Genomic DNA, 22,128 nt, shown 5'->3' with positions numbered 1-22,128 from the left:
ATGCTTCATGGAAACCTCAAACAATCTTCTGGAGGCCTTAGTGGACCTTATTTGTACTTACTATGTTTTTGATGTGAGTTACCCTGATAATCTCTCAGGCATTCTTTTTTTTATTCAAGACTTTGGTCTTAGGGCAAAGGACAATGCCAAAAGGTCCATAAAGTACTTTACTTTAGCATCAGAACTATTAAACACGGGTTGTTAATTACCCACATATTCCCGCTAACATAATATTAATTGTATCTTTGTATATATAGTTTCATAGAAATACATTTCCCTTGCATGTGGTTTATTTATAGTATATGTATTTGCCTTTATTATAATGAATAGCATTTTATAAACTTGACATGTGTTATTGTTTACTTGCACGCTAACGAAGTTAAATTACCAGTAGTTTCATGTTGTCCTTTTTAATAGTGTGCTTATTTTGTAGCCTGGAATGTGTGCACATTTAACACACCCAATGTGTTTAATAGCACACTTTGGTGTGCTAAATAACACACCTTAAGTTGTGATTTTAGCACAGCAAGGTGTGCTAGACAACACACATGGGTGTGCTAAATAACACGCCTTGATGTGCTAACTAACACACCTAATGGTAGAACACATCTTAAGGTGTGTTAAAATGAGGACAAGCTAACAACACACCTTTTCATGTGTTATGAAACACACAAGGTGTGCTATTTTGCACACCTTAAGGTGTGCTGTTTTGAGGACAAAAAAGGTGTGTTACTACAGCACACCCTTTTTTTAGAGTGTACCATAACGTCAAGGAAGGGAACTCTCTTATCACTTATATCCCATGTGTACTTAATATCTTCATGAAAAGAATTCAAACGGAGAAGAAATTATCAAGTTCCTCCGACGAGTGAAGCCAAATCATGAAGATATCATCCAGGAAGCGCCACCATACCCACGGTTTTAATTCACATGTCTCTAGAAAGCTTTCCTCTAAATACCCCATAAAAATGTTGGCAAAACCCGGAGCAAACTTGGTTCCAATGGCTGTCCCTATTTTTTGACGAAAAATTTTTTCGTCAAATTCAAAATAATTATTTGCCAATATCAATCTAGCCAAAGAAACCAAGTCCTCCACAGGCAACTCCCTCTCAGCCTTACAAAATGCTTTCTTAAGCGCTTCCAGTCCCTGTGGTATATGAGGATATAGGCCAACCACGTCTATAATACACAATATAACATTAAATGGACGTGTCCTAAATTTTCCAATTTTTGAAGAAACTCGGTTGTATATATCTTTAATCACAGATGGTACATTAATCACTAAAGGTTGTATATGAAAATCTAGAAATTCCGATATCCTTTCCGTGGCCGTACCGCAATTCGAAATAACGGGCCGGGCTGGTACGCTATCCAAACGCTTATGAATTTATATATATAATTTATATATATATATATATATATATTTATATATATATATTTATAAAATATTATACTTAATGCTAATTTTTTACATAAATATTTCCCACAAACAAGGATATGAAAATATATGACAAAATCTTACATAAACTGCACGGTATTATTAATGACATGAATTTAAATCCGGCTGAAGTATAGTTATAATGTCTCTTTCCTTTGAGTCCCTGACTAAGCTGTCTGAATGATTGTCACATTGATAAATCGGCATAATCTAGAAGTTGCCAATGCTACATTTTCTGATGTGCTCACTTATTGCTAAGTAGCAATATTCTTTATGGTTTATTTGCTGTCTGTGTAGCGTAACTCTGTGACGGAGATTTTCAGTTTGGCCGACATAAAAACTTTTGCATTTTGTGCAGAGTAGAACGTATATAACGTTCCGCGATTTACAATTCATCTGACATTTTATTTTCCACGCTTTGCCGTTCTTCAGTTTGACATCAATTCCGGTCACTATGATTGCACAGGTAGCGCATCTGGTTTCTCCGCATTTTGTCACACTGCTGGGAGTTCTCTCGGAAACAAACCGGGCTTGTGTTAGCTGTTTCTTCAAGTTTTTTGGTTGGCGGCGGCTGACAATAAACTTCGTACTTTCCAGAAGTGTTTTCGTGTTCTCGGAGTTCTCTAGGAATTGCATATCCTATTTTATTTTATTGATTACTTGTGGGTTTTTGGGATTATGTTTCAAAACCAGCGGAAGGATTTTTGCGTTGTCATCTCTGTTTTTTGGTGTTCTAAGTTCGGCCATTGGTAGAGAGGTTGCTTTCTCTATTCCCTTTGTGATGAGGTTCTTAGGGTAGTTTTGTTGTACAGGGAATTTTTCGAGTTCGCGGAGTCGTTTTGTTTTGATGTGTGGGTCTGACACAATGCAACATGGGCCATTTTCGTCCCCATTGCTGTTCCCTGAATTTGCTGATATAATTTATTGTCGATGTGGAAAGTGTTTTCTTTCAGGACAATCGTAATCGATTCCATGATGAATTCTTTAGAAAACGATCGGTTGAGAGAATTTTCAAAGTTGTCAATCCAGTACTCGATAGCTGCAAGGCCGAGCTCATGCGGAATACTCGTATGTAGGTTGACAACGTCAAATGATACAAGGAGTGCGTTATCATTGACTGTTTCTGGGAGGTGGTTTAAAAAATTGAGGTATATGGTAGCGCGTTGTTGCTTCAATAAACATGTTGAGGTATCTATCTTCTGACTTTGGTGGTACAAAGTTTGATGGGTTTTTTACCAACGATTTGTTGCGCATTGGACAAATTGAAAAACGATGACGCAATTATCATTAAGGGGGCTGATAAAGGCGGAGCGACCGTGGTCATGGACAAAACATCTTATCGTGCTAAAATACAAGAAATGCTGGCCGACAACGAACACTACGCAGAACTGACAGACACGAACTATGATGATAAAATCATCAAAAAATTGGAACACACTTGAAAAAATTCGACAAGGAAACAACAAGGAAAGAGAAAGATTACTTGCAGACTTTCGGCTGGAAAACCTCCTACTTTTATGGACTACCTAAAATCCACAAATCACAAGCCGTAAAAGAAGCCATAGAACAACAAAACTCCACGTACATCAAGATACAAGCACCACCAGATCTGAAACTTCGCCCGATTGTTGCTGGTCCATCGTCACCCACACATAGCTTGAGCAATTTCATACACATAATTTTGAAGCCCCTGTATCAACATGTACTAAGTTTCATCCGCGATGACCTCGATTTTTTAAACCACCTCCCAGATACAGTCAATGATAACGCACTCCTTGTATCATTTGACGTTGTCAACCTATATACGAGTATTCCGCATGAGCTCGGCCTTGCATCTATCGAATACTGGATTGACAACTTTGGAAATTCTCTCAACCGATCGTTTTCTAAAGAATTCATCATGGAATCGATTACAATTGTCCTGAAAGAAAACACTTTCCACTTCGACAATAAATTATATCAGCAAATACAGGGAACAGCGATGGGGATGAAAATGGCTCATGTTGCATTGTGTCAGACCCACACATCAACACAAAACGACTCCGCGAACTCGAAAAATTCCTGTTACAACAAAACTACCCTAAGAACCTCATCACAAAAGGAATAGAGAAAGCAACCTCCCTACCAATGCCCGAACTTAGAACACCAAAAAACAGAGATGACAACGCAAAAATCCTTCCGCTGGTTTTGACACATAATCCCAACAACCCACAAGTAATCAATAAAATAAAACAGGATATGCAATTCCTGTGCAATCATAGTGACCGGAATTGATATGAAACTGAAGAACGGCAAAGCGTGGAAAATAAAATGTCAGATGAATTGTAAATCGCGGAACGTTATATACGTTCTACTCTGCACAAAATGCAAAAGTTTTTATGTCGGCAAAACTGAAAACTTCCGTCACATAGTTACGCTACACAGACAGCAAATAAACCATGAAGAATATTGCTACTTAGCAGCAAGTGAGCACATCAGAAAATGTAGCATTGGCAACTTCCAGATTTTGCCGATTTATCAATGTGACAATCATTCAGACAGCTTAGTCAGGGAGTCAAAGGAAAGAGACATTATAACTATACTTCAGCCGGATTTAAATCCATGTCAATAATAATACCATGCAGTTTATGTAAGATTTTGTTATATATTTTCATATCTTTGTTTGTGTGAAATATATATATGTAAATAATTACCATTAAGTAATCCAACACAACACGTGTAGTGACGTAGTTGTAAACCAGTGAAATATGTAAATATAGGATATCGCAACTCATTTTTTACAAAGTATTCAGCACCTGAGGAGCTTTCAATAAAGCGAAAACGTTTGTGCAAAATTTATCCTTGCAGCGCATGTACTAAATAATTATGCTCATGCTTGTATGGAAGCCTTCATTAAAGCAAAATAAACCTTTTGCGCGAAATAATTAAAAATTTAGAAAACTTAGAACCACAACTAAGAACGCGTTAATTGTTTAAATTAATACGCCAAAAATAAAGTGAAAAAGTAGTAATTTAGCTTGAATTGAATTTTTATGTGGCCTATACTATGGACAATTATCCAAATTGCGTAAACAGTATTGTTACATAATTGATTACATAATTCATTACATAATCTAATAGACATGAAATGTGTCAACTGAACATCTGAATTGGGATACTGTTACAACTTTTAGTCCTTATTTTTGCATGAAGTGGCTCTTGTGAAGGCGCCAACTAGACTCTTCTCCCGCAAAGGATGAATGATATATTCTCCTCGCTGTATCCGCTCCTGTTTGGAGCTTTTCCTGCAGTGGCGTACGGGAGACGATAATGGACCACTTGCGCTTTAGACTAACTTTTGATCGGAGTAATAATAAGAAAATAAATCACCACAGCTAAAAAACGCGTATTTAAATTAGTGCAAATGCGAAGTTTGGTTGCAAAATCTTGTAAAATACGGAAAATATAGTCATGGCAAATTTTGTATACTTTTGTATTACGTGCGGAGATGTGTAACTAATTTAGTTACAAACTTCCGGTCGTAATACAAAAGTATACAAAAATCGACAACTTCGCATGGCTATATCTTCCGTACTTTACAAAGATTTCCAACCAAACTTAGCATTTTTACTAAGTTTAGTATGCTCTTTCAAAGAATGTCCTTTTTAAAGCCGAGGTAAGAAATTCGTCTAAGGCGCAAATCGTCCATTGTTGGGGGGGGGGGGGCACGTATTCATATATTCATGTTAACAGACATTGAAAGGCAATGGATCTGAAAAGAAATTCATCTTGCACAACATAAATATACGAATATATATGCCCCCCCAATTATCGTCTCCCGTAAGCCCTTATTCTCCGGTATTTTCCCTCACGGAGAATTGTTTCGACATTGTGGCTGACTGGCACAATGACGTCTCCTTTTCACTTCGTTGAACACAAGCAGTTTCCTGTTTACTGTGATAATTTTATTCGTATTAGCCCGGTGCTAATTAGGAAAATTACGATATCGGTCGGTGATAGCACACAATCGTCGGTTTAAACTATAATTTTGCTCAACTTACTTAGCTGCTTGCCATAAATTGAGATGTCGTCTCACTCGTCTGTTGATAAATCGTTAACGTTTAAAGTGGTGCAAAAATATTCTCATAGTTTGGCATATAATGTCCAATTACGTACACTTTGAAAAACCACATAAGATTTGAAGCATTTCAGCTACAAATTCCCATGGAAATGCTTTAGACATTCAGTTCTCACTGGTATAAGCTTTCTTGGAACGCGCTTTAAGCGTCACGTGTTCGTCAGTAAAACTTTGGTGTTGCAACACCTCCCCCCAGTTAAGATATGACGTTGTAATGACGTCAAATTTAAATGTTGCAAAACATTGTAAAACTACAGGGTGTCGCAAAAAAACCCGAAACTCTAGAGTCAATTGGTAGACTCGATGAGAGGAAAACCTGGGTTGGAATTACACTATGATTATCTACATTATCTACAGTAGGCAATGACTGGGGCTGACCTGTGATTTGTGAGTGAACCGCAGTTATTGCGTCGTTCACCATACTTGAAGCATGACTTGCAGACAACTGCATTGGCGGTGCACGTGGTAGGGCTTGTTGGTTTTGCGCCAGTTGTTTAGTCACCTCAGCTGTCACCGTCGAGACTATGGAATCAACAAGGCCGGGCGGTAGCTGGACTGGAGCACTTGGTGTTGGAGCCGTTGGTAGTTCTGCGGCGTGCTGCGGTATCCGTGGCTGGACATTACTCTCGCCTTGAGAAGCCAAAGTAGATATGCGCGTTGAATGGCGTCGACTACGGCGTGTAGACGGACCTTCGTCAACAGAAGTGGACGGCCCAGCATCGTGGCCACGTTTACGAGTCGAGGATCGCTTTGGTGGCATTCTAAACGAAAAATCTGCGCCCGGAGAAGAATAGAAAAAACATAACAAACATATACTGATTGAAATTTTGCGCATGTAGGAAACACACTGGAACGGTAAATTGAAATTTCACAGGATCAGGCAATGGCAGACAGTGGAATGTCGCCGCGTATCCTGCCCTGAGTGGCCAAACATCTAAACTACAAGCCAACAAAAGTTGGTCAAAACACCTCAAAGGTGGAATAATTGTAAATATCCCATAATTTGGGAAGAAATTTCCCGAAGAGGACGAAGTAGCCTCGATATGAGGGCAATAACATAACAACATTAGCGACATTAAAAATGAAACTCAATCTAACATGTTATAACATACGTAGTGCACGTAATATAGCACCGCGATAGCTGCGATAGAGCCTATATTGACCCGTTCGGTTAAAATGGACCCCGTCCGGTAGAAAGGGGGACACAGACGGTTTCGCAAAACCCGTATGCTTTCAGCAAGTGGCTTGAGCCATCAGCTCAAGCACAACGCGCATATATTGATTAAGAAGCGCTGCTTTATCGTTAAATTTGCCGTGGGTATATGCGTGGCGTTTTACCGTCGCGCGTGGGGTAACTTGGCACCATATGACAAGACGTATGTAGTATTTGGATAGCAAAAGCTGAATCAGTTCTTCTATTTGGGAACCTGTGACCCTGGCGGCAGATTAGCCAAGTCATCCGTCCCTAATTCCAGGATTACAATATCTGGTTCAAACTCCGACACTATGCCCAGATCAAAAGCCGCTACTTTCTGCACCGTGCGACCCCCCACCCCGTGCAGGCGAATGGACACTGTACCTTGCAAACCAAAGTCCGCCGCGGTGTGCGCATCAAAACGAATATGCAAATCGCTTTTCAAACGACGTACAAAAGAGTGTCCGAGAATGAGAACTTTGGGTACAGTAGCCATTATAATAATAGTGAAACGTTAAGGAAGATAACAAGTAAATAACTGAATAAAACGTTGAATACTCTTACCTTGGGTAAAAACTTTTTGTTTGATAGTTGATTCTTGTCCGTTGACTTCGGCGACTGATTCTACTACTCGCTTATGAGTAGCCTTATTTAACCGTTCTGGTGATGCCTAGGCTCCTCCTTATCCGGATATCTGCCGGAACGCCATTCCTCGCCATCTTTACACCTGCCTAACACTATTATATAATCCTCACACTATCTTGACCCTTTAACCCAAAACTCCTTCAAACCCATTAACACAGGACGGAATACATAAAATTCCTATTCGCTAGCAAATATCTTATTTATATTAGCTTTCCAAAATTGTAATTCTAAATTGCGGTATTCATCAAGCATAAACAATGAGTCCCAGGTCTCGGATGAAACAACAATCATCTGGCAAAGCCGAGTCGTGATTCTCGTAAGATTGCCAATAACTGGAGCCATGGAAATGATCATACCTACGATGGAGGCTAATTTCTGTGCGGAAATGTTAGGATGATCCAGAACTTGTTTAATGGTATCCAGAGTTTTTGTTATGCGGTGAGTCGACACACTATCGGCTGTATTCAAAAAGCTCACTCACACTCACACTCATGGAGTGTGACATATGAATTTTGTTAATGCTGATCAATGAGAAAGTTTTCTCTGAATAGAGGGAAAGATATAAGGTAAATCACTGAAAATCAAGCGCCTATTCGGCTCGAAATACCGCCATTGAAACCTTATGAGAGGATTAAGATCTCCCACTCAATGAGTTTGAGTGTGAGTGAGCTTTTAGAATACAGGCGTAAGTGTACCATTTATGTCGTCCCAACTTAGACCCAGCCATGTCATATCTCGAGTGGGATCCCATACCGATTTCTCATCGTTAGCTACAAACCCCGCCCGATCCAGGTCGAATGATGCTAGAATTACGGATAGATGATTCGGAACTTTTTTAATATCAAATCCGTCGTCTTAATAGACGATATTACTAATCACTTGTGCTCGCCAGTGTTTAACACTAAGGGTCGAAATATTTTGTAAATATACAAGGAGCGGACGTTAGCCCGAAAGGCAGTACAGTAAACATGAAATAACTGGGTTTCTGCCCACCCTTAAGCCAAATAAACCCCAAGTACGGTTGCTGGTGTATGAAAATGTCGAGATGATGGTAATAACTTTTCAGATCAAATGTTGTAAACTATGTGCTTTTGTCAAAAAAATTGGATGGCTGTTCGCCAGTCTTCAAATTTGATAGTTTGTTTACAAACAAAACTGTTAACTTAGCGCAAGCCTAAAACAAGTCGTTTCTTTTACCCCGGTTGGATTGCCACAGACTAGGGTGTGCACACTTGTAACACACTGTCCTGTACTACCACTTTTCTCCTAGAGGATAGTACCTCTGATACAGAGTCAATGACAAAATAATTAAGATGGGATTTAAGGCTGATTGATTGTTGGGAAAGCACGCTAAGGTTGATGAAATGCAAAATGAGGGATCTTGTATCCAATTCGTATGGTGTTTAAGATAAATTCGGAATCTCCGATGTCCTCCCAGAATTTAATATGCGAACTAAGCCTACCTCTAGCTATTGGTAGCACGCTGTTTTTTTCACTCACAAACTCTTATAGTTCACATACGTCAATAAAACTTTGTACCTGAATCAAATCATAATTATCTTGTAACATATCTCTATCATCCATTTGTTCCACATCGGAAGCCTGATGGATTTGGGACTCTACGGCCTACAACAAAATTTATAAATTACAGTAAGCAAAAGAAATAAAAAGGAAACAAAGAAAAAACAAAAAAGCAATTGCAAATTAGGAATAAAGAAGTATAAAACGTCTGATATAAGGCTTTTGTCTGCTAGTTAGTGTTAGACGTGATGAACAACATGTCATTGCTTCGCCGCCCTTTATTTATACCATATATTATCATGCAAATACGCTTAGCGATTTGTATGCACTTCATGCATGTTTGCGTTGCCATACAAAAGAAATACCATTTCTTTCTACCTCGTTTAGCTCGTCCGATGGGAAGTCATTTTCCTTTTCCTGTCACTTACACATTCAAACATGCACATACTAATGACAGGCTATATGTGCAAGCACTCGCCTGCCGCTTGAATCAAAGAAAGGGCAATAGATACCTCGAAAACAACAGTGCATTTATAAGGCGGACATGATGATTGTCTTTCTTTATCTTTCCTAATAGCATTATTTCTGCGTTTCTTAAGTGCTGATTCCTGGACTTTCTTTATTGTTTTCTCGTCGTCTGAGTCGCTAGCAAATTCTTCCGCCTCGTATTCTTTAAAACAGCCAACCGGCCAGCTTCGCTCTTGTCAGCTAACTTTATCTTCTTTTGCCTCTGAAGTATGAGATTCTCAGCTGCTTCCATTTTTATCAATGCTGAATCTGTATTTTGTCTCTTTATCGAAACAATTCAACGGATTCGTCGAGCAAATCGTGCACTTCTGCGTTTAACAGGAACTGCTCTTTGTTGCCGGGAAATTTTATTGCGCGACATCCTGCTTGTCTTTCGAGCTTTTTAGTTTGAGATGAATTAACAATACTTAGGCCAGAGGAAAGGCCAACTATCAGTCACTATTTTGCTATCAAGATAAGATTTGAGCTTATCGATCAAAGCTGAAGTGATTGTAGCCGCGAGCTAGACGATTGATTCTCTGCGCTTTGGTCTTCTGATATGACATGTTTAAAACGTCTGATATAAGGCTTGTGTCTGCTAGGTAGTGCTAGACGTGATGAACAGGTAATTGCTTCACCTGTATTTATATCATATTATCATGAACATACGCTTAGCGATTTGCATGCAATTCATGCATGCTTAAGTTACCATATAAAGGAAAATACCATCATACAGGGTGTATAAAAAAGAAGACCTTTAAAATTAAACTATTGTTATATTAAAATGCCCCGTCACTACGCTAAGCCCTTGGATACGTAGAATATTTTCAGCTCTGTGCTATATTACATATCTTTGTCACAAGCATGCACAAAAGCCTTTCTGCTCTTGGGAATTTGACATAACTGCTAAAGGCAAAAGTTTTTATCGTCCAGACTTATATCCCAACGTTAAAAACTACGTAGTACAAAACGCGTTTTTAGAAAGGTTCTTGATTGAAATCCACGGGTGAAAAGCACAACCTTGCGCAACGCCCGTGCGAAATTAATGAATACGCCATGCTTCAGATTTTATTCGATTGTGCATGCTTGTGCGTCCGTGGGCGGTGGGCTTAGACAATTGATCAGGCATTTAAATTATAACAAAATTTTAATTTCTGAAGGTCTTCTATTTTCATAACTCTGTACAGGTTGTCTAAAAAAACGAAAACTATTGATATCACCCATAACAATGTAATTGTTAGAATTTGAACGTCTAAGCACTCTGTTGGGATGATATCAAAATAAACACTCGTTCCGCATGCAATCAGCTGTACCATTTTCCTTCGAAGCGATAACAAGGCTAATTCAAATTTAAACGTATTTATGCAGAATTTCAAATTTTGTTAACAATAAAATTTTAAATTAACAATGAGTGACTTCAATAGTTTTCGGGTTTTTTTTGAGACACCCTTGGAATATTGTTGAATATTTCATATTTAAGTTATAGTATTGTATCATAGCAACGGTCAAAAGAAAATAATCACGATCAAAAATCACTCTACGAAGTTGGTGAATTTCATCGCGTCGGAGAATACAAATACACGTCTTTTTTAGCTTCCAAAATGCGATGTACATAAACTGATTTGCAAATACCCGCCCGCAACAAGCAGAAACGTAGTACACCTAATATCAGTAATATCATTAATATGCACTTAGAGCACTATTTGGTATACACCTAGAGGCAGTCCATACTGGATTCCTAAAATAGCGCAAAGTCGAACATGCTTGGCAGTCGTGTTCATATACATGAATATATGAATATTCACCCCTCCCCCCAATGATCGCTCTAGTTACGCCCCTAGATATTCAATTTTCTGGCTACAGTGTTTTTGCTGTCATAACGCATGAAATATTACTCCGAAACCATTACCTTACGCGTTATATGGGGAAAAAATTTTCACCATACACCCTTCATTAATGCAGTGATGTCCTCAATTTGTTGAAAGAGTCTTATTCCTTCCAAAGATCGTTTTGCCTCATCTGCTCTGATTTATAAATACTCTTTAGCTATTACTAGCCTTCTAAAAAAGATCTATTTGATGCTTTGACTTTTCATAGTGATACCACTTCCAGAATAGACCTTTCTTCTTAAAAAGCCTTTAATATTTCCATTCCTCCTTCCATTTGCGAAATTAATGAATGGCAGATTCGCTTCACCTGAAATGAGATGAAAATACTTTGTTCGTAGATACAAAAGCCTCCTTTTCATTTGTGAGTTCATTTCTCTTATAAGTCCTTGTTTTTTAAAGAAATCTTTATTTTTCTTTGGAGTGGGACAATTTCAATGAATAGCCAAGTGCCTAACTTTTTTGCGATACTGACGATATACTTTATCACTTTTTAAATGATTACAGAGCTTTCCTTTTTAACTCTTTTGCCTTCTGGCATATTATAACGCAAATTACAGGTGGTGGTAAAAACGTCCCCCCCCCCCGATAAAAATTAAGTACCAGCTTCGGTTGTTTGTATTATATGAGAAGAAGGCGTTTATAAATCATGTCCGTGTGTCTATATTCAATCAGTTTTATATCTTTGTGAGTGAAACTTGTAATTTAGAATTTGAAAACTTCAGACAATTATTCTAAGCAATATTCCGCATCGATTGATTGACGGCTTTCGACTTTTTATTTTCGACTTTGGAAAATGACGAGCAATTTTTGAATGTATTTGTAGCAAAAAATCTTTATTACTACATGGCTTTTCAAAATCCTCTAAGCTGATTGTTTGACGAGCGTTCCGTAAAATTAAAACCCATAGCCGGACAATGGTCCGTATATTCCGTATCTGGGCCAGTATCCCGGATGTCTCATACAGTCCAGCAATTATAATAATAAGATTACCGACTTTGTTTTCAAGGATCAAATGTATGTAATGCCACATGCAATACACGCAAAAAAGAAGTCAAAGGAGATACCGGAGAAATGAACAGACCGAGCTCGTAGTAAAGACTGCATGGTAAAGACCGAGCAATTGAGGTTATTAAAAAGTTTATTATATCGCATAAGGCTTGTTTCACTTGAAACCAAGAAGAAATGCATGGATTCGTTTTCATAGCCTCGTATGCATTTGGTAAAAACAAAAAATTCAATATTTAGTTAGCCAGATGGACGTAGCCAGCCTGTATGGCGATTTTGTCCCGCTATGTAAATTTCGAGTTATTATATATAATTATTCACGTCTTTAGAAATCTATTGTTTTCTCAGTCAGTGAACACTAAAATATTAGCATAGTGGGACAAATTGACAGGCTGGCTACGCTACTGTTTATTTGTGACAATTTTCATTCAGAATTTCTCTGTTTTTCGTCTCGTAATGGATCGTCGTTGCCGGAAGTGACGCTTGCCATATAATAATAATCATAATAATAGTTCTTATAATATAAGTATGATATAACGAGCAATTTGATTGGCTACCGCGCGTGCGTTGTGAGGCCATAATGCACGCTCCGGCTTTTGAAGTTTTTGTTGCTAAGCAACATTAAATAACATGTAAGGAGAATTTCATTATTGATCAAATAAATAAATTTTGTTGTTGCCCTATAATTTCTTCTTATATTATAAAAGAATTAAAAAAGCTCGTCGCGTGCCTTTATGGTGTAATAATGCACTCGGGGAAATGTTGGAAGAATACTCGAGAAGCTTGTAAAACACTCGGCTACGCCTCGTGTTTTACAAGCTTCTCTCGTATTCTCCCAACATTCCCCCATCGTGCATTATTACACCATAAAGGCACGCGACTCGTTTTTTAATTCTTAACTAATAGCCTAAAAGTACTTTTTGATGCTTTTCGACTTTCACTCTACGTAATGATTTTGTAAGGATGTCTGCTGGCATTTCTTCAGTTGGAACATAATGAATCTTTACTTCCTTGTCTTTCTCTTATGAAATGTAATTTCTTATCGATAAGTTTTGATCATTGATGCATACTGGATTATGACACATCTTTATGCATGATTGGTTGTGTGTCTTCGCCAATGTCGGTTGGTTTCTTCATTGGTATACCAAGGTCTTCTAGGAGTGCTCGTAAGTAGATAGCTTCTTGGACCGCTGCCGCCATAGCTTGATACTATGCTTCTGCCGATGAAAGGACGACGGTTGCTTGTTTCTTGACCTCCGATCCCAGCTAATTGCAGCACCGTTTCCTTCAAACTTAAAGTAGTGTCCTGTGGTTGACTTGCGATCGTCGAGATCTCCACTCCAATCAGCATCTAAGTCACCAATCACATCAAGGTTGGAATTCTTTGAAAATGTTAATTGCATTATTGCAAATCAATAGTTCCTTTTAGGTAACGCAGGACGTGTTTGGCTTTTTACTTCTCCAGGTGTAGCTGCTGCTTTGCAATCATTCATGTTGAATTGTTGAAGAACAGATTCGATGCACTTGCTTTGGTCAACAATAATCTTGTCATGTGATCGTAGAATTTTCGTTCCTAAAAACCAATGTAATGCGCCACGGTCGTCCATCTTGAAATTTACATTTAGCATTAAATTTATGTTATTCACTGCTTCCTCGCTCGCGCCGGCTACTATGATATCGTCTACCCAAACTAAGACGTATGTGAATGTTCCGTCTTCTTTCTCTTTCACGAATAAACACTAGTCGTTGCGGCTTCGCTTAAATCCCTTTTTCACGAGTAGGTTGGTCAACGATTCGTACCAATTCCGTGCAGCTTGTTTTAAAACATAGATTTATTTGTTCAGTTTGCATACGGTCTTTTGTCCTGTGTCTATACCGAGTTGGTCTGGTTTTGCTTTATTATTGCTTGTTTCTGTGTCATGCATTCAGAATATAATGAAAAGTGATTAAAATGTTTCCTTTTCTTTAGATTCATCTTGCTTACTTGAACCTCTGCATGCATTTCGAGCAAAAAGCTGAATTTCTTTTAATGCATTGCTTGGCGTAATGACCTACTAGTCCACAGACAAAACAATTTCCTTTCGATTTGGTTGGACCAATGTTTTTACCTTTGGTTTCTTTGTTGTCGACTTTCTTCATAGTTTTGGAATCGTGTTCGCAGCTCGGTGAAGTTACTAGGGCATTAAACAGCGTTTCTGATATTTTCTCACCAGCTTCGGTTAGTCGAGACATGAGTTCTTATGCTTGGATGAAATATTCTGCCAATTTTTCATTTTCGCCCAATTGTAGTCGGGATATTTGATGAACTAAGCTTACAACAGTTGGTTTGTCGTCAACATTAGAATACCTTTGTTGTAGCAGACGCCACGCTTTTCCTCCGTCTCCAGTACCCTCCAGTGACAGGCAGTCGTGTCGTATATATAAGCGAGCTAGGGCAATGTGACACCATACCGTGTTATTTCTTTCGTTAATTTTCCCGATTTGTTCCTTTCTTTCTTGTCCTCTTGTCTCCCATTCGGTCTTTTGTTCATTCGAAGCATCCTCCGCTAACGGTGCTATATCTGCTGGCAATTCCTCTTTCACGAAAGGAGCTTTATACAGACCTTTTGTTTGCATGTACGCGACAAATTTCGTACTCCACGCTGTATAATTCTCAGGTTTTGCAAACGCATAAACCAATAAACCAACTGTGCTATTGTACCTTTGCTTTCACTTGGAAAAAAGTTTTTGAAAGTGCAATTTAAATTTGAAAGAGAAACTTTCATTTATGTTGAAGGGACGGAGAGTGCCAAGACTGTGGATGAGTCGCATTTCTTGTCGTTTACGGCTATCGTTAGTAGCAGAAATGGGGAAGAGGGCTCTAATTCTTATGTATTGTACACAATGATTACCAGAGATAAAGTATCTGGCAACAGGCTTGGTGTTATCGTGGTTGTTGACCAACCTATGGTGTTCACCAAGCCTTACCCTTAGAGGTCATCCTTGTGGTCATTCCCCACCAGGATGATTTGAAGGCCCTCAAATTTTTTTTAGACAAACGCCCCACAAACGACGGTCGACAACTGTTTTGGACAGATCAGCAGAACTGGTGCTCGCTCTCAACAATTTTTCCTTTGATGGTGAGCATTACCAACAGATAAGTGGTGTAGCAATGGGAAGTAAAATGGGTCCCAAGTATGCCAACTTGAAGGAGTATAATTGGGAATATTCCTTGTTAAAAAAATGCATTTAAAGTTTGATAGAGTGGACATATTCTCGAAGATACCTCATGGAAATCGCTCGACAAAAAGGTAATGTACATTAATAAGCTGTCCAAAAAGAAACGCTTCTATGATATCATTCAAATATGATATCCTAGTGTAAACAATTTTGTACTTTATTATTATATTGATGTAAAAAAAGGATTCACAGCTCCAGTGATTATATATATATTATAATATATATATATAATATATATATATATAAATATAATATATATATAATATATACAGGGTGTATCAAAAAAAAGGTAATCCAACTTTGGTGCGCTATTGTACGTGAACTACTCATTCTATTAACGAATTTTTTTCACATTCCGAAAGTTTAGGCTTTTAACTATCGAATAACATGTTTTTGATACCAAATGGTGAAAAAATGAGCAAATAGGAGGCCGATAAAAAGTGTTAGTCAAAATCGCATATTTTCACCTCTGAGAGTTGGGACTAAAACCATTGAAAATTAACTCTCTTTGGGATTAATTGAAGAATTTTGCTTTTGAATAAACTAACCGCATATGCATATTAAGTATGAATAAATCACATCAGGAGAACATTCCAAGCAATGCGGCATAAAAGTGATAAAACCAGTGTAAGCTGTGACATGTTCGTGATTAATTGCTCTTTTCTTTTGTTATGCACTGCTTTAATTAGGCTCAAAGGTGAAAATATGCGATTGCGACTAACATTTTTTATCAGCCTCGTATGTGCTCACTTTTTCACCAAAAACATGTCATCCGATAGTTAAAATCCTGATCTTTCCGAAAGTGAAAAAAATTCGTTCATAGACTGAGTAGTTCACGTACAATAGCGTGTTGAAGTTGGATTACCTTTTTTTTGATACACCCTGTATATATATAAATTCATAAGCGTTTGGATAGCGTACCAGCCCGGCCCGTTATTTCGAATTGCGGTACGGCCACGGAAAGGATATCGGAATTTCTAGATTTTCATATACAACCTTTAGTGATTAATATATATTTTGATATATATATATATATATATATATAAATATATATATATATATATATAATACGAATTATATAGATTGATATTGTGTAATGTGATTGAAATCCCATGCAAATGTAATCATATGCAATTCTAATTAGACTTCGAGTATCTATCTATCTATCTATCTGCGGCCAACGTTTTGCAAATGGGTGTATGTATATATATATAATAATATATATATATATATATATATAATATATATAATATATATATATATATATATATATATATAATATTATAATATAATATATATATATATAAATAATATATAATATATATATATAAATGTAATATATATATATAAATATATATATATATATAATATATATATATATATTATAACTAACAAACAGCTTTAACAAGTATGTACTTGGAAAATATGTGCATTGTGCCAAGGTAAACTTTGGACGGAGAGACAGTAAATAATTCCCTACTTCCAACTTATGCACATTGATGGTAAATGCATCATGAAATTTTGTTTCAATACTTGAAACATAGTCAACAAATGTTTTGGTTGGGGTTAGTAGTCCTCTAAAAGGTTTGTCCTTATTTTCATCATAGCCTTTGAATAAGCAAAGAAGTTGGTTGCTGGATGTTAACTCAGTATCGATCAGCTCCAATCTACAATTCGGACATGAATGTTTCATAAAACATTTCTTTAGCAGGTAGCCAGCAACGTATGTGATGGCATTCATTTTCACTGTATTGTTTTCTAGACAAGTCTTATAATCCTGCACATCAATTTGGAGCGGTTGTGGCTGGCTTGGTTGCGGTTGTTTCTCTGACGGGACTGGTTTGGCACTTTTAATTTTCTTCTGCTTAGCAGATCCAACCAAAATTGAATCGAAATCTTCTGCACAATTTCCAGTTGGCAGAATGAGGTAGTTGTCATAGAATAGTTTCCTGAATACCCTTGTAAATTGTAGTTGCGTAGGATTGTCTGCATTCCCACTTTGTTGCCAAATTACCCCGAAAAAATTCTCCAAGGGATCCTGGTTCAGCCTTCTTGCCAACAAAAATTGAAGAGATTCTTCTGTGTGTTGTATGCAAGCCATTCAAACACTTTAGGGAACATGTAACATCTTTATTATCAGCAGGATTGACGACTTTTTTTTGATTTAACAAATGTTAGTATCTCTTTCAAGAATTTCTTGTGGATTGAATCTGAGAAAATTGCATGTTTGTGAACTTTGGCATTATGTTGCGTAGAAATTTTGAGGCAGTCAAAAATTTTATCAAAATTTGAAACAAATTCTGCTGTTCCAATGGCTACTGCAGGTAGACACCAAGACTTGCTGACATCGGAATGGTAGCTGCCACTGAGTGACTTAGAATTTGGGTGGCATACTTCATTTTCGTTTTTAAGAAACCATTTAGGTTGATATGTTGATCTGACAACTTTGGACTGCAACGAATTGTCATTGCTTTGTCCCTTTCGTAGACTGTGATTATGTCATCCCAGCGTGCAACCTTGTTCCCAAAGTAAAAGTTGTTATTTACTAAGTTAATTCTGACTGCTTTTATAATATGAGGTGGGTCAAATATATATAAAAGTATTTCTTTCCTTTGTGAAGAAACCAAGGTTGTGTGGGTGAGACGTTTAGGAGTTTTACCAACTTTTGGAAATTTGATCCAAGGTCAGAGATGATAGCATGTACTCAATAATTTCGAATAGCTTTTGTTTCAGGACCTCACTTGGACATGATTGAAGTATCCAAGAGGCTGTTTCCAGTTGTCTGTTATTCCTCGAATCATAAAGGTAATTGCAGATGTTGCTATGTTTCTGCTGCGATTTTCATCACCAAAATCTTCCACTCCAACCACTTTATCCAAAGCTGAGTCGTACAGGAGAGATTTTTTTAGTGATATTTTATCCATTGAAAGAGTGCAAAGCTTGCTGGAGTGATGCATACACTTGACTTTACACTCAATTGCATCCAATGCTTTTTTGGAAAAACCAGGACCTCTTGGTAAGCTTTCAACCCATTTTAGCACAGTTTGTTTACTTGGAAGGTGGAAAAATTTAGCAATGAATCTATTAGCCTTACCACTCACATGCTAAAGTGACAGGGAAAAAGTTTTCATCTCTCGTGTGTATCTTTTCCTTCGACTTTTTGTGTTATGCAACTTAATTTACATTGCAATGAAATTGACTACCATTTCTGGGAGCATAGTTCTTAAAGCTTCCAATGCCCTTTCTCTACCCATTTTTTTGCTTTTTCTTCATTTCAAGTGTTTGTCTCAGGCGTTGTGCTCTTTTTCGTTGCCTTGTATATAATGTTTTGTATTTGTTTATGAGACTTTCGGTTGTTTTTTATGATTATCATGTGACATGTTCAGAGTTGGAAAAAAAACTGACATCTTTGGTTCTTGGGAGTGAAGTTGGATTTTCATTGGAAGTGGGGGCTGTGTCACCTATGAGGTAAATAGTAATAAAGAATGAGGGCTATGATGATCGGTACAGTATTCTCTATAATCATTGACTAGAATATTGTGTAAGTAGATAGAATAATAAAATAATTACACGTATTGCTGTCTGTACTACCATATGTTGGTGTTACATCATTGCTAAGCATTTCAGGTAATTCATGATTTTCAGGGCGTGGGGGTTCTACAATAAGAATCAGGAATAAATATAAGATATGTATAACTGTAAACTCTAGACTGGTAAATAGACAATCATACAGACAGGATTAAGAAACTTGAATAAATACCATTGCTCATTTACTCCAATGGCAAGTCTTCTATATAAGCAGTTGTCTCATTTCTCTCATGACTTGGCAAGGCAACATGATCGGAATTTTTACCTTGAATGGAATGCAAAATCATAGATGACATATATCTCATCCATATACAATATGCAGATAATGTGTACTGTGTTATGTAATAATGATTTGGCCAGACAAAGAGTCCTACCCATATGCTAAATTTTACCTTTCAACAAAATTTCTCCATCAATTGATGTTGCTAAATGTTCTACAAATGTAAATACAATCGACTGTTTTGAAACATGTGTCTAATTATCTATGTAGGGAAGCTTGGCTATAGGGTTACCAAGTAAAAATCAAGTATCTTTAGTGTGGCAATTAAGAAATTTGTCACACAGCCAAAGTCTCACACAGTGTTAAAAAAACTGTACCAGTTTCTTATGATAAGATGTCGTTCTCCACTTGTCTTTGAGAATCAATTTTTTTCTTTTTGCGGCCTACAAAAAGAATTTTGACCCAATACGTACTATTATTTTTTTTTTAGAGTACATGTTTCTTTATGACGCTGTAATTCATGGTGCGTCTGCAGTGGGTTTGTGTATGAATATTCAATGTTCAGAAGTCAGAATGTGGTTATGGAAAAGTGAAAAAAAATTTGTGAAATATAATTTTTTCTTTAGGTTTTACCGTTATGGTTGTCTATAGGTTTGCCTGCCGAACCATCAATCTGCGCTTTACGCCAATTCGTGGAGGCAGATTTGTAATATTGAAGAGTGTTGGCGTGGCCGCATTTGTGAGGCGATTTCTCTTTGCATTTCTAAACATATCTTCCTCAAAATGGTCACTACAAAGACGGATATTTTTGTACAGATAATCCGGGTGACATTAGTAAAAATCAAGTCTTCTGCTGTTAACAGACAAGATCTAGACAAGATATCCAAATTAATTAAAAACACAGCAGACAATTATACTACAGTCTGCAGTACATATTATGATATTATGAATAGAATAATAGGTATTTGGAATTATAACTATGTAAACTAACCTTTTTGGGTCTTTGGGAAATCTTAAAAAGGCCTGGTTAGGTTTTTTGTTTTTTGCTGGTATCGCAATGTATTGCGTAGCACCATGTTGTCCCAGATGCTCTTTTGCACTTTTTCGGCAAAGATGCCTCCATCTGCTTGCTGGTTGTAATGTTATGACCAAGAAAAATGTGTTAGTTTGTCTATCAAAATGTCTTAGTACTTTAAAATGCCAAAGAAACAGTGTAAAAAAATCAAAAATGTTTTGTTTGCATCAGCCGTCAAAAAAAATTTAAACTAGTGACTGACGTGATAAATGGAAATTGTTACATGTTCACAGCTTGCAGCAAATTTCAATACTTTACTGCTGAGAAATTATTGAAGTAAAGAGCGCCTTTTTGCTTTTTTTTTTAGGGAATAAAGGTTTCAATTCGCTATTAAAAAATGTCTTGTTTTAAGCTTGAGTTTAACAGTTTAATTTGACAGGCCCAATGGCAGTGAAAAATGAAACACTGTAAATTTATTTTATCCAGTGTTTAAATTACTTTATATATAAACTTACACAGATGAGTTAAACATGTCATCTGCATGTAGTATTACTATGGCATGGAAATCATACAGGTCGCCCTTTTAAAGCATTTATCACAAAATCCGTCAAAAACAATGAAAAAAAAATACAATATTGGTGCTCAATCTATAAATTTAATGTTGGCTTGGGTAGTTACCTAACTAAAAGATAATACTACACACAGCCATGTTTAGTTTCATGTTGTTCTTGGTATGACAACAGAATTATTTACAACCCTAGAAATATTTACAATTCAAATCTTATTTCAACGTATTTCCATCATTCTACGGGTAGAATATAATTATTTACTTTAAAAAATACACTCTTTGATACAGCCTACTAAAAACATGGTTTGAATTTCTGAATGTTATAGAGATTAGAGAGCATGCGATTAATCCGTTTTATAAAAGCAAAGACAAACACAAGTAATATAAAGCATAAGCAGAATCGAAGCAAAATAAATAATTAATCCTTTAGCTTTAGAAGAGAAATTAAGTTCTTGTTTTCTCGTATCATAACTGACATAAGACAACTAAATAACCAGGCAAAAACGAAGGCTGCATATTAACACGCATATTCGGGTCTTAATTACTGTTTACCAGTCTAAACAACGTAGTGTCTCATCCCTCGCATTTTAATTGGATATCGAGTCTCTAAATATCTTCATTTTTTTGTCTTTATCAGTCCCGTTTATAGCTAAAGATATGAGATCAGGGTTATAGGAAAAAGCATGTTTTAATCGAATTCAAAAATTTTCTGTAAATATTTTTTAGAAACAGCGAAACAAACACATCATCTTGTTATCTTTTAAGATTTTTCGCAGCTCCATTTTTTTCATACACTTTCAAATATACTTCAAATGGGACATCACCCTAAAGGTTTTGTTTAAATCGGTATTTGTTCGTCAAAAATTCGAGTTTTCTGTCGATTTACTAATTAAATTTGAACATGACATTTGCCAAGCAAGCTACGCAAGCGCACATTGGGCAAAAAACTGTGTGACTCGATTTGGCTTCAGTTTCATATCTGTATATAGCTAATCTGTGATAATGGCTGCTTTCCATGCACTTACGCGTTTTTAATGCGCACGTAGACGTGCAGCACTGTCCAGAAATAACCCAACATTGCGGTTGCTGTTCGGTTGCGGTAGACCGATGGAAACCGCAGACGACCGTAATTAAGTGGAAAGTACGATCCTGGTTTTCCTTCGCTTCCGAGCGGGATGTTATTAACAGCTGAGAACGAGAA

At 37.0% G+C, this 22,128-nt stretch overlaps 1 protein-coding gene across 2 annotated transcripts in view; it reads right to left on the bottom strand.

Annotated features, from left to right (window-relative positions):
• Positions 1-22,128, bottom strand: part of LOC114533382 — a 44,964-nt gene that overhangs the window by 5,993 nt on the left and 16,843 nt on the right. Inside the window, exon 1 of one of the 2 annotated variants that reach the window (XM_028554898.1) lies at positions 5,479-5,672. The exons of the other annotated variant lie outside the window; for it this stretch is intronic. The gene's annotated coding sequence lies outside the window, so the exon portion shown is untranslated. Of the gene's footprint in view, positions 1-5,478; positions 5,673-22,128 lie in introns of those variants that run through there. 2 annotated transcript variants of the gene reach the window in all.

This window comes from Dendronephthya gigantea, unplaced genomic scaffold (genome assembly GCF_004324835.1).
Source record: "Dendronephthya gigantea isolate DGI-Jeju-01 unplaced genomic scaffold, DenGig_1.0 000089F, whole genome shotgun sequence".
Lineage (NCBI taxonomy): Eukaryota > Metazoa > Cnidaria > Anthozoa > Malacalcyonacea > Nephtheidae > Dendronephthya > Dendronephthya gigantea.
This window is presented reverse-complemented; position numbering and strand designations above follow the sequence as displayed.